General features: G+C 38.2%; 1 long non-coding RNA gene across 1 annotated transcript; it reads left to right on the forward strand.

Moving 5' to 3' along the window:
- The first annotated feature begins 7,138 nt into the window (after positions 1 to 7,138).
- Positions 7,139 to 14,613, forward strand: LOC139128097 (uncharacterized). Its single transcript, XR_011551183.1, has 5 exons — positions 7,139 to 7,278; positions 7,927 to 8,100; positions 12,487 to 12,625; positions 13,285 to 13,407; positions 14,531 to 14,613. It is a non-coding gene; the product is annotated as an uncharacterized lncRNA (long non-coding RNA).
- Positions 14,614 to 14,683: the final 70 nt, after the last annotated feature.

Here is a 14,683-nt window from a genome sequence, read left to right on the forward strand (position 1 = left end):
GTTTCTTCAGCCTGGGGAAGGTGGATTTCTGTGGGACACCCTGTTTTTTTTTTTACCCTGGTGATGGTTGGAGTTCACCATGTTTTTGAAATTTATGCTCGATGTGAGTGTGTGTGTGTGTGTGTGTGTGGGGGGGGGGGGTGTTAGTGTATTTTTGAATTAAGACACCGGCTCGTTCTTGCACAAAAATGCATCGTACCAGCCACGAAATGCATCATTCATGTGTAGTCGTCGGCGAGCCCTTCGGGCGTGTACTCAAATATATCAGAGATAAATACCAGATATATCTGCTTGTTTGCAAATTTAAAGTCTGTTTTGCAAAGCATCATACCAGCCATAAAGTGTATCATTCGTTACAGTTTTCGGCGCGCCCAGTAATATTTTGGCTGCGTTAATAGTCGCGCCAGCGGCTTACTGATTACGCATGCGCGTATTCATAATATACTTGCGAGTACCAGGAAGTGTACCCTTCTTTCGTGGGCGTCGCCATGTTTTTTTTGAGTGCTCGTAAATAAACAAATCCAAACGTGCTCTCTATTATTTTTTAACGTGCCATTAATAAAATATATCTTTTTATTAGCGAGTAATTATTATTATCCACCCTGTCGCTGATACATAATTTCTTATCACGCCTAAAATTAACAGAAGAGAGAAAACTGTCGTGCATATGAACGAAAACATTCGCAAAGAATGCTGGGATTGAATCTGAGAACGGCGCCCTCTGTGTCAATAACTATATGCAAAATTTACCCGTTTTTATAAGTAACGCTGGTTTTCAGCTTACAATATCGGAAGTTTGGCGGTACAGTTACTATTGCAAAGTTAATGATGGCACAATACGTCCCTTGTTAAACACAATAGATAATAATCATGGTAAAAATTGCAAATTTATGTCAAACTTTTTTACACAACAGAAAATCTATACCTAGGCCTACAGGGTCTGACATCGTGTACGTGAACTGTCATCAGAGGGTAAACTGGTCATAATTGTACAAATGTATATAGAAAGTAACAATTAATTCTATTTTATCCTTTATGATTACTAATCATGAATCGATACAAATAACATTTTTAATCTCAACGCCTGGCGCGACACCAAGGGCTGAGCCCTCTATAATATTACATATCTGCCTCTCCTGTACCTTAAAAATTTAAAAAGTGACGTCACATATAGCAATAACACTCGTTATTGACAATGATCTTTAGTTATGGCCAACTAGTCATCTGACTAGTTGAAATCTGAAACTCCTTTGAATATCCCAACTCCTTTGAAACTCCTTTGAATATCCCAACCTTTAACATGCTTTTACATATCTCAATCAACATATCTTGGCAATCACGTGGGCTGGAGGTTCAGCTTTTGCTGGATATTGATCAGCATGGGACAATGTTTTCGAGAAAGTGGAATGACCTTGACTGACCTTTAAACATACTTGCTTTGCTTCTAGATATTATTTTCCTTTTGAACAAACTTTTATGACACCTATGAATACAGCTCATTAAACTGTTTAAATTCGGCGCTGTCAGATGCTTTTTCCCCGACAACGCTGCTTCCAGCTTTGATAAGTTATCTAATCGTGCCCCATGCGGGAATTTTAGGAACACCATGTTTTCGATATCAAATTGTCGTATTTTGTGCTGAACGATAATGACTAACATCTATCTATCTATCTATCTATCTATCTATCTATCTATCTATCTATCTATCTATCTATCTATCTATCTATCTATCTATCTATCTATCTCTCTCTCTCTCTCTCTCTCTCTCTCTCTCTCTCTCTCTCTCTCTCTCTCTCTATATATACATATATATAGAAATCGAAGTGTACATATATCCTCGTGGGAAATTACAGAGCTCGATTCTAAGCAGAGCGTTATATATAAGGGACTGGACACAAATTACAGGGGGGATGGGCCGGTGTTTTTTGGGGGTGGGTCGCCATTTTTCGCGCAAGCATTTTTGAAGGGTCATAAAATTTTGTGTATGCCTATGGGGGAGGGTCACCTTTTTTTATGCATCAAAGCTGAACTTGCATGTGCACGTATTGAAGAATATGGAATACTGAAAAAAGAAAAAATACCTCCTGGCACTTTCATTTTCTGCCATTTCCATTTTCGGCGCGCCCTTCGGGCGCAATTTTAAGGGTATAATAAACAATGTATTGATGATCCAAGCAGCCACATTGATTTAAGTTGTCATGATTTCTACTTATCCAACTCCTCTATTGTGCATAACTGTCCCCTATTATGACTCTTTCAATAACAATTTGGGAGATCACTTATTTGATATCATTCTCCCATTGGCAATACATTAGGTATAGGTCGGTGTCAAATGTTCATGTCGCTGTATGTACATTTTTTTATTTTTTGAGGACATTGACAGAATACTAACTATTCAGAATAGTGCAAAATGTCATCAATAACAACTGGAAGCTTCAGGTCGAACAACTTTTGAATAACAATTTAGGATCAGATAACCTATGAGTTATTTGTAGTGTCCTCATAGCCTACAATGTATAGTGAATCACATTTCGATGAAAGTCCAAAATCAAATTTCCTGCACATGACAACCATGGACTTGAAATCACACTAGTCTAATCATTAAATTTAATACTAATAATTAGGTGTACATAAATGCACAGATTTACTTAGTTTTGTATTGGAAAAAAAATATTCATAGTTTTGTCATAGACTGCTATGCATAGTGAATCGACATTTCAGTGAAATTCCAAAATCAAATTTCTTGCACAACCATAGACTTGAAACCACTCTGGTCTAATCATGAACATTAATACTAATAATTAGGTGTACATAAATGCACAGATTTACTTAGTTTTGTATTGGAAAAAAATTCATAGTTTTGTCATAGACTGCTGTGCATAGTGAATCGACATTTCAGTGAAATTCCAAAATCAAATTTCTTGCACAACCATAGACTTGAAACCACTCTAGTCTAATCATTAACATTAATACTAATAATTAGGTGTACATAAATGCACAGATTTACCTAGTTTTGTATTGGAAAAAAATATTCATAGTGTCATCATAGACTGCTATGCATAGTGAATCGACATTTCAGTGAACTTCCAAAATCAATTTTTTTGCACAACCATGGACTTGAAACCACTCTGGTCTAATCATGAACATTAATACTAATACTTAGGTGTACATAAATGCACAGATTTACTTAGTTTTGTATTGGAAAAAATTATTCATAGTTTTGTCATAGACTGCCATGTATAGTGAATCAACATTTCAGTGATATGCCAAAATGAAATTTCTTGCACAACCATGGACTTGAAACCACTCTAGTCTAATCATGAACATTTATACCGATAATCGAGTGTACACAAATAGACAGATTTGCCAAGTTTTGTATTTTAAAACAATTATTCTTACTTTTGTCATAGACTACAATGTATGATGGATGAACTTTTTATGCGAAATCCAAAAACAAAGTTCTTGTACACAGATGCACGTGTTACACCCCTCTTCTAATCAAGTACAATTATGTCAATTATTCAGGGTCCATATATGCACAAAAAGTGCATATTATTAATTGTGAAAGAATTGTTTTACAGTTTTGTCATAGACTCCAATGTATAGTGAATCAACATTATCGATGAAATCTAAAAATTACATTGTTTGTACACGCATGCACTTTTTACCTGCCACTTCAAGCAAGTACATTTACATGAATTATCACATATATATGATTTGAATTTTTTGGACAAAGCGTTATATCAGCCACATTTTGCCTTCCTTTTGGGAGGGGCATTTCAAAAGTATAGCAAGTCAGAAGGGGGTCTTGAAGACTTTGCGGGTTTTGTTGGGGGGTATTGAGTGACAGGGGAGGGTCATTATTTTCATGCACGGATAAGGGGGAGGGTCACTAATTTTTGTGCATGGACTTTTGAAGGGTCACTATTTTTGACGCAGCGGTGTTTCGAAAAACACTGGCGTACCCCCTGTAATTTGTGTCCAGTCCTAATAAAATTAAAGGGAAACTTAAGTCCAGGAACTTTGACCGTTTATCCCTTCCAAAATCACCCTTGAATAAAATGCAGCTCAAATTCGCAACATAATTGCACGCGCTGACGACTACGGCGCAACTAAAAGAGAAGTTGAAGTAGATGACATTTATGAAAATGAGCCCGGAATTCCATGGGCGCGAAAGGGCTCATGGGAGGAGCGTGCGTGACGTCATCGGCGATACAGACGATTGTAGCTTGCAGCTGGAGGAGTACTGTGAACAGTTCAGCACGTTCGTAAGATGACTATGGAGAGTTCGGACAGCGATATTTCTGACATCGAGTATTACTTTTCCCCGACTGAAATCAAACCATACTAATTTGAACCAAGATATGTAATAATGGGAAAGCATCTCCACACATCGTTCATATCTTGGTTGTTTGCGTTTTGTGTATGATTCCGCGGAGGGAGTCACTGTGCTTGTACAGACCCCGAACTGGATTGGAGACACTGAGTGACCCTGCGATCCTTCAACGCTACGTTTCTAAAAACAGAGTTTTTCTTTATCAGTCGCTTAAAATTAATTTTTGGTTCGTTAATGATACGGATGGATTGACTGATTGTATGTCTTATTACTTATGTTTCTTGCATATCCTGTTATCTTCAGACAGAAGGGTTGCAGGACGCATGAAATTTAACTAACAGATTTTATTACTTTGTATTTGAAGTAATTTGTGTTATGTATATATATATATATATATATATATATATAATATATATATATATATATATATATAGATATATATATATATATATAATACCGTAGGGAGCACGCGCCTTTGAACTAAAAACGAAGAAGTTATCGATTAGAGTTTATTGAAATTTGCATGCCAACAAAACCAGAAACGTACATGAAGTGGGTTTGAGGTCGTCTGGTGCACAATGGTGTCTGTCTGGTCTCGGTCTCAGGTGATGTTATATAACATTACGTTGTTTACACATTGGTAGCTGTTTTGGGGAAAGGACGTGAAGCCACTGTCAACGCCGGGATGTCCTCAGTCACGGGTGCCAGGAGAGACAAAGGAATCCTCACGATGGATTTCGATACAATTCTGACCTCCTTGGGCGACTTTGGACCATATCAGAGTAAACTCTTCGTGTTTAATGCGGCATTTTTGGTGACAGTTCCGTTCATCGTATTTGCGCAAGTCTTCATAAGCGACGATGTCGACTTCGTGTGCCTGGCTGAGATTCAAAACGGGTCATCCCCGAACGCGACGTCCTTCAGAGCAACTCAGATCGTTGAAAATAGAGGGTGTGACATTTTTGAGACACTCACCAGAAAACTGGTCTACGGTATACTCGAGTACTGACCTCCTACCCGGAGGTGCAGATAACAGCACATTGTCGTATAGCACGAACGTAGAAGGAGCGAATATGCGCGAAATGGGGTTACGACCGGTCACAACACCAATCCAACACAGTCACTGAGGTAACATGTATGATATTGTAACATTGCTAAGTATTGCTGTGTTTAAGTCTCAACTATAGACTGAAATTTTAAAAATTGCGTTGTTGTAAGATGACTCTTGTACATTGCGTGGGTCAATGGAGACTCATTGTGTTTTAACTGTTTTGCCAGGAAGCGGAATAGGGCAAGTAGAAACGATACATTCGCCTCCGTATTTGACGCTTATGTCAATGATCGACTCAAGGTCAGCCGGCCATGTAACGCACTGACAATACGTATTGACAATGAAACAAGGTCTACTTTCGAAAGGTGAACACTGAAGCGATGACACGTTAGATAAAGGCTAATGTGCAGCATCTCGGAAGCTGTGATCCAAGTGGTTCCCTGAATCTCAGTTACCGTTATCATTGAATTAATACAATAGACTCCTTAAGTTGATATGAATAGTGACAAGTAACCTTCCGAGCCAGCTGCATGCACATTTATACTGTCGTACCGATATCTCCATCATATACAAGTATACACCATGATACTGTTTTCTTTGTAGTGGAACCTGGTATGTGACAGAAAATGGCTGAGGGAGCTGGCACTGTCTGCAGTCTACGCTGGAATGACTGTTGGGTCCGGCATCTGCGGAACAATTTCAGACAGGTGACTACAATCAACCATTATTAGAGAAGCGTGGCCTTTCTTGAAAATCACGTCATTTTTATCGATGGCAGCAAATCGACCTCCTGAGTCATGTATTCATAGTTTTTCCCCCATTTTTTGATCGTTTTATGTTATCTATTTTTATGAATGACACGTTCACGTCGTCACAATAGTTCATTATTATAACCGTGTATGACTGTCTTTTTGCATTACATGTCCTATTCAGAATTGTATCGTCTGTTCAGTTATGATAAAGTGATTGCCTATGTTCATTGATAAAAGCTTTCTCGACACTTATGCTATAGTTGTTGTTTTTTTGATTTTTTGCCATCCCGACTTTATTGATAGTAAGGTGCTGTAAATATAATTCTTTATAATAATAACTTTGTGAACTTAGATTGGTTCACTCTTTGCTCCCCTTGTATATTGGCCGGTGCCCTTAAAATGCAACAAAGTTATTATGCTTACATAAAATTCTCTGTTTGCCGTCCGCGTGCTGGTAGGTTTTCAGAGAAAATTAAGAAAACAAACACAAGATCAACACTATTAAAAATAAAAATATCATTTTTCCAAAGGAAACCAAATAGAAATTGACCTTATGGTAATACACTCGTGTTTTTGTCTGTGTTTGTTTTTTCTCCTGGCTGGCAGGTAGGTTTTCCGTAGGTCTGAGGACGGCAAACAAAGAATTTGTTTGTATATCTGTCTAATTGATTGCAGGTACCCGTGATACAAACTATTTATTCATAGAAGCGGTATAGATAAACAGTACCCCTATTCATTACTTATCATCGTACATAGGAACTCCCGTACGTGAATGGTAGTTCCTACAGTAAGTTCTGTTCATTTGAAATAGTGGTACCTATGTTGACGGTTGTTGCACGTGTTGATTTTGTTCATATGAATTTATCTATCAGGAACATTCCTTTCTGCAGAGATTTTGGTCGCATTGACTTTAAACCTCAGCATCTCTCCATTTTAGCCAATAGGAAATGTTCCAAAATGCCACGTGATTCCGTCTACTTTCTAGGTATGAAGACTGCGGGCGATATCCTCGGCTTTGCTTATCCAAAGCATCTTTTGCTTCCTGTCTGCGGCATCGCCACATCTCTCCATGTTCATTTTCTGTCAGTTCATCGTTGGCTGCTCATACCCAGGTATACTGGTGGCATCGTTTACATACGGTATGTTGCGTATAGAATGTAAACACTAACTAGGCCGATATTTTTGTAAAAGCATAGCTTTTGTGACTAATTTGTATGAAACTACATTCCATTAACTATTTCCATTTATTCAAGTCTTTGGTGCAAATACATCACATTTCCGTTCATTTTGTAATTTGTTTAATTCCTTCGACAAATCAAGTCCGTGAACCAAGTAACGATTTTAATGCGACGGTTGTTAAAAAGACCGAATCATATGATCGCCAGGAAAACGCAGTAGGTGGAAGAACTTACAGGCGGGCAACATATCATGCTACATACCAATTTATTTTCTTCTCCTGAAGAAAGATCGGAGAAATGGTTTGATGGCCAAATATTCACCTAGTGAACAATTTTAGGCCAATGCATTTTCCTATTGACAACAAGTCATGGCCCTTGTACTTACATCTTCAATGATGTTCATGACATGTAATATACTGCGTGTAAGCGAACACACACATTTTGGAAATTAACCACGTGATGCAGTGTTGCACAAGTTCCAAGCGTTTTGAAGAATTAACATTAATTAACATATAATTAACAGAAGATGAAGCAGATAGTTGATGATGTTTTTTGTTGAAATTTGCAACTTTTGAGGACTCACTTCACCTTCTCACAATTAACACACAGTTATCGAATGGACCGGACCTTCGAAGCGAGCAATCATGGAAATATGCTGGCGTTGATGTTTCCTGTGGGTCACATGATCTTTGCTCTCGTTGCCTATTTGCTGAGGCACTGGAGGCTGCTACAAATTGTTGTGGGAATACCTCAGTTGGCGCTGCTATTCGTCTTTGTATTCAGGTGCGAATCTGTCGAGCGGTCCTTTTCAGAGGGGAACCGTAGCCGTTCGTTATCTTCATACCGCAATCCGAACGCTTCCCGCGACCTTAAGGCCAGAGAAAAAAAAATCTTGTTCATCGGATTTTTGGACCATGTCCCAGGAGCGGCGAGCGAAATTTTTTATTTTTTTTAGGCCGAAGGTAAACGCGGTTTTCTGGCATTTTTGCACAGATGCAGACAAGGCAAGATAATTGTTTCCCTTTTTACCAGAAATATCTCAGACAAGAAACACTGATACTGGTTACTGAATTCAATACTATATTTCCCAACAATAACATAGGCCATTACATTCACAGTTAGTGTTTGCACAACATATTCTGAGTATTTCAACATTCTCTCAGAATAAAACTGAAATGTACAGCAAATCACTGAAATCCAACAATTCAGTATTGTCCTTTAATATTGTCCTGGGGGACCTAGCATCTGAGTTTTTTTCATTTTACTTTGGACCTGTGTTTTTATGACATTTCGAGGATAGAAATACTTTTTCAGTTCAGATGGTTAACTTTTACCACCAGAAATAAAATAAGGTATCAATTGAATTCTAAAAAACTGGTAGTAAAGTGAAGTGTATATTACAACAGGTACAGAACATTTCTGCGGCATTCATTTAGTGTTCATAGTAAGATAGCTTGTCATAAGCTACAAGCCTCTCATGCGGCAAATTTATGCAGTCTTCCATAACCAAAATGTTTTAGCCACAAGAATAAAAAAATTATGGCAGAAGAAAGCATTTAGTAGCACACTGGCAGTGTAGATACAATTGGCCCCGGTGTTACTTGTATGTCATAGTTGTGATCAAGCAGGCTTAATAGCATCTTGAATATGAGTATTTTTCTTGAGACCAAAGGGTTTGGCCAAACACACTCTTGTAAAACAATAAACAATGATATATGTTCATTTAAATTACTCACTGTTTGAGAGTGTACATTGTTTTAATGATTATGATAACATTTTAGCATAGATATATTTTCATTTGATATTTTGATATCATCAAGAAATGTCTGGTGATGTTCACTTCTACATCATTAAACTGGTCGAATCTGCAAAAATATTAAAATCATTCAGAATCACATAATTTCTTGTATAAGTCATAGCAGTTTGAAATAAACCGAATTAACAATTTTAATGAATTATTGCTTTAATGTTTACATGCAAAATTACAATTCACAAACGTGATGATGACAATGGATATGCTTACTGCAATTACTGTTGACAATTTCCCTTTGCAATGACTCTTAATAAAATTTTATTTAAAACTGACAGTCAAGCTGAATGCTATTTAAATTGGAAGGCACCAAAATTACCTTATACCTATTGGACCACCCTAGGTGGCTCTTTTGAACCATAATTGTACACTTAAGGGGTCTTCATGCATGGCATCACATGATGAGATGACCTAGACTTGACCTTTCAGAAAACCTGAGTTTTTCTCCTCTTTCTTTGTATTATTACTCCGTTTGTGAAATTTCCCTTTTAAATTATGGTTTTTACTATCAAACTGAGTAGTTGCAGGCCAAATTTTGATTCTAGCTAAGTAGGTAAAACTTCTCATAGACTGAAGGACGAACGTGACTCACGGATAGGCAAAGCAAAGCCTCTGTGTACGCAGACGGAACAGCAACAATGTTTGTTATACGTACCAGGGAATTCGTAACTTTGTAGAAAGGCGAGTGAAGTGTTTCAATACATTGCAACTTTGCATGAAGGAGGGTAAACTGTTTCAATATCTTAGGGATGGACCATTAGACCTTGGGAGGGGGGTGGTCACAATGAAATTGTGAAAATTTTTTTTTTACAATTGTAAATTTCTGAAATTTTTTTTCAATTAAGATAAGCTGTGCAAATTTTTTTTTCAGAGTAAATTTCAGATTTATAATTTTTTTTTAGTTCGTCGCTGTCTGAAGATAAAGAGGGCAAAGATGTGGTGCCAAGCACCACAAGCGGCCACGCCAGCGGTCACGGGGGGAGGTCAGGAGAGGGTGTCCCCTGCTGCTGTTGGAACTTTTGAAAAATAGAGATTAAAATGGTGTTATTTGGTGGCACTTGGGGAGTATTTTTGCGGGGGAGGTCAGGAGGGGTGTCCCCTCCTGCCGTTGGAGCTTTTGAAAAATAGAGATAAAAATGGTGTTATTTGGTTGCACTTGGGGAGTTTTTTGCAGGGGGTGGTCAGGAGGGGGTGTCCCCCTCCTGCTGTTGGAGCTTTTGAAAAATAGAGATTAAAATGGTGTTATTTGGTGGCACTTGGGGAGTATTTTTGCGGGGGAGGTCAGGAGGGGGTGTCCCCTCCTGCCGTTGGAGCTTTTGAAAAATAGAGATTAAAATGGTGTTATTTGGTTGCACTTGGGGAGTATTTTTGCGGGGGTAGGTCAGGAGGGGGGTGTCCCCCCTCCTGCTGTTGGAGCTTTTGAAAAATAGAGATAAAAATGGTGTTATTGTTGCCCTTTTTTGATCAAAACATCTATTTCCCTGTAGCAGCATGTCCAAATTGATTGGATGTGTATAGATGTGTTGAAATTTCAATATTTGTCTTTTTAGGGCAATTTATGCCATTCATGGTCAAAAAATCTGTATTCTCTGAAAGGGCTTGTCCAATTTCTTTGAAATTTGCTACACAAAAACGATTATTCATGCAGATTTATTCAGTATTTGCTGTCGAGAAACTTTCAAAGTTCAACCCTTTTGTGTGTTTTTGTGTTGGGATTTGTTGGATAGATGGCATTCTACGTAGTGTATTGTTGAATGTTAAAACATGTGTTGCTGTTGTTTTTTGAGGCTGTTTTTTGAGAAAAAAGAATTGAAAATGCCTTTTTGAAAAGCAAAATAATACATAATGACTTGATATGTTGTTTTATCATTATTGACGTGTTTCTACTTGTTCACCCATTCTTGCATTCATCATTGCAATAAAATGCTGTGAAAAAAATGAAACTGATGTGGCCTGCATCTGTTTACCTTGATATTAAAAGGCAAATACAACTTTCTGTCTTGACAACCATACCATAGTTTCAATGTTTTACCTTGTGTACCTGCTTGGTTTGTACGCAGGAAACAAGTAGAAAACAGGCTCTATAATTTCATAATTTTCAAGTGATCAGAATACAAAAGTCCTGAAAAGATAAGATAATCACAACTTCCAGTATAAGGGATACAGTCACTCTAAATGTATAAATCAAAATTAAAAATGTGCCGGGAGGATCTACTAAAAATACAGAAAGTTGCTTTCTGTCGGTAAAATCTAAAAAAATTCAAATTTTAAAGACTTTTGCAGATTTTTTTTTACGCCTTTGTCTTCTTATTTATTTATTTTTATTTTGCAAACTAGTTTGAAGATTTTTTTTTTCCTAACTTTCTGCTCTGAAAATTTTTTTTTTCTGTTTTTGACCACCCCCCTCCCAAGATCTAATGGTCCGTCCCTTACAACTTTTTCATTGTCAGCTGTAGTTTTTTGTTGAGGTGGCACCAGGGCCAGTCCAGGGTAGTAAAAATTCATTAGCCACTATGTTCGCCAAACTGGAATATCTGTAGCCATTTTTAACTTTCTTTAGCATTTGGCTAACTGGCGATCGGGTAGCCGGAGCCCTGCAACAACGTGTTGGCGGTCAACTAACATGTCGGAAGTCTCATTCAAAATCCCGTGTCCGCGAAAACCCGACAAAGTGTAGGGCGCCACCAGCGGCAGTACGAAAAATATTTGTAATGCAGAAGTAAGAATTTGCCGCGATCAAAAAAAAAATTCCAAATATGCCAAAATAGAAGCGGCGATTCCGATGAACAATTTATTTTTTCTTCCTGGCCTAAATAGCTTTTGCCTCGTGCTGGGGGGGGGGGGGGGGGGGTCTCTACATGATATTCAAATGCTTTGACGCTACGTTTTGAAAACAGAGTTTTATTCATCAGTCGCTTAAAATTCATTTTTGGTGAGTGAATCGTATGGAATGATTGACTGTTTGTGCTGCCATGTTGTTCCATTGAAGTTTGTTCTTCAAATCGGGAAGCTAGAATATCTACGGTGCGGCTTGATCGTGTTTGTGCAAGTTCGAGCTATTGTTGCTTTCGTAAAGTTTTGCATGCATTTATAAGCGTATCGCTTATATTTCTGTTCTTTTGTATGTTATTATTGGTTGCTTTTGAAAAGATTTCAAACAGATATCAGAATGTAAAGCTCAAACTTAGGTGACGAAAAAAGTAAAATTGGCCCCTTCTCTGTTCATGACACTGTCACAAGTTTTGATCAGATGCTGTTTTAATAAACACTCTAAACAGGACACAACTCTTGCCAAATACAACTGACTCTGTTGATTGTACACTGAAATTGAAGTAGTTTTCGTATTTTATATATTGCAGACTCATTCCAGAATCGCCAAGATGGTTGCTTTCACTCGGGCACGTGAACGAGGCTGATATTATCATACGAGAAGCTGTGCGGGCCAATCAAAAGACACTTCCAAGTTCCTACTTTACGTATACCAAATTATCATCATATGTAAGAGAAAAATAGTATTTATATCGTTCGCCACTGGATATGAAATAAACGTGTTGACTCATTACAGAGAGATAGGTATAGGCGTATTCATCAAAAGCTCTCGAGATCAGGCTGCTGTGTTCAAGGGCCATGCTCCATATGGTGAAGTTGCTGGCAGAATATTTGTGTACTGTAGGTTATCGAAAAGTTGAGGACCTCATGTCCGTCGTACAAGGGCTTTTTCACTACCCTCCCCTCTTTCTGCCCTTTCTAGTGATCGATTTTAACCTTGTGTGTTTTGGATGCTTTTCGAGATATGACCTCGAATATATACCCATCATCATTACGCAGGACTTGCTCATTTATTATGTGTCTCGCGTGCTTTTGATAAATCAACGAGAGAGAGAGAGAGAGAGAGAGAGAGAGAGAGAGAGAGAGAGAGAGAGAGAGAGAGAGAGAGAGAGAGAGAGAGAGAGATAGGAACAAACTAAAACACCATCGTGATACGATCCCAGAGACTGTAGTCTGCATACCATTGCATCTTCAGAACTTATTAACGAAATCGTACAATTGATATACGTACGCAAGCATAATCTAAAAAGTCGTCGAGACTGTCATTCAGTGCTACTTTTGAACAACACTGAGTACTTGCTGGGTTTTATCTTTCTATATCAACTTAGGGTGACCGTCTTCAAAAGGTAAAGACGCAACAACCAGGAGACAAGTTCCAAGTCCCACAATTTCACGGATCTGTTCAAAACGCCGAAACTTCGACAGACCACACTAATAATTCTGTGTAACTGGTGAGTTATTGATATTTAACAATTTCGGGAGACGGAAGGAGGATTTGAAATATTTAACAATTTTATAAATTACATAATTCCAGGAGGTCTAGCTCTTTCGTAAACTATAATGGGGCCTATAGGAAAGTTCCATTGTTTTTTAAGACGAAGATAGGGATCTGCATGCTTAAATACATAAATACAAGAGACGAACAATCAATTTAAGACAAAAATACTGCTTAAAAGGCGTAAGACAACCATGCGCTTATGCCTGATGGCAATGGTTTCCGTAAAATGTTAAGGGCAGGGGTCATATCGTCTGCGGCTGCGCAACTTTTCCGGTGATAAACATTGCCTCTTCCAAGAAATTCGCGATGAATGTCAAACAACTATGAAGCAAAGTCAGCATTGGATACATGGTCATAGCTTACCAGTTTTGTGGCTGTCCAATCGCCGCAAGAGTTTCACCAAATCAGCTGTTGCGTCCCTTCGTTTATATGGATCTGCTTCGGCCGCGGTCACCAGTGTCGGTACAGCCGCCACTTTGAAATTTTGAATATGCACAAGGGATATCGGGAGAACTTGAGCATGACAAACGGAGTCGTGCACAGTCGCAGACAGGGCGACCACCCTCCCTCTAAATGCACATCGATAGCCAATTTTAGATTATTCTGCCTACCAATATGAAATCCCTTTTATGCTTGCTCTTCACATTGCACACGCTTACCCGCGAAGATCTGTGCTTGATGATTTGTTGCAAACATTCTATTGTCATCTTCTTCCCATCCACTTGCAAGCAAGGCGTCGGTATGTTTTATTCAAACAACATACAGATTCATTCCTGTCCGTTGATATGCCGTAAGCCAACATCATATTTTGAGAGATATTGCTATATTGCTACTTCCCTGGAGTTCCTTTTCAGCCACAGTGTGAATATATCTTCTCAAAAAAAGTTGGCCGGCTTTGTCTATTTTTTCATAGCCGTAACAGTCTTGTATGAATATGTATACTCTAGTTATCATGACAACCATTGCATGATTATCGATTTTCCTAATTAAACACTTTAAACAATTGAAGAAAATATACAATTTATTTAATAAAAGCAAAGTAGTCAATATGCGGTACTTATTTATATTTCATTCAGGTTTTCAGTTGTTTTGCCTTATTTTGGATTATCGGTGTTTTCGACGTCACTTGCCGGCAACAGATATTGTCAATTTCTTCCTGTCTGGGTTTGTAGAAGTAATGGCTATATTCATTCGTCGTACACTATAAACCGCTGGGGGCGCCCTAGGCC

Source organism: Ptychodera flava, unplaced genomic scaffold (assembly GCF_041260155.1).
Source record: "Ptychodera flava strain L36383 unplaced genomic scaffold, AS_Pfla_20210202 Scaffold_43__1_contigs__length_1316584_pilon, whole genome shotgun sequence".
Taxonomy (NCBI): Eukaryota; Metazoa; Hemichordata; class Enteropneusta; family Ptychoderidae; genus Ptychodera; species Ptychodera flava.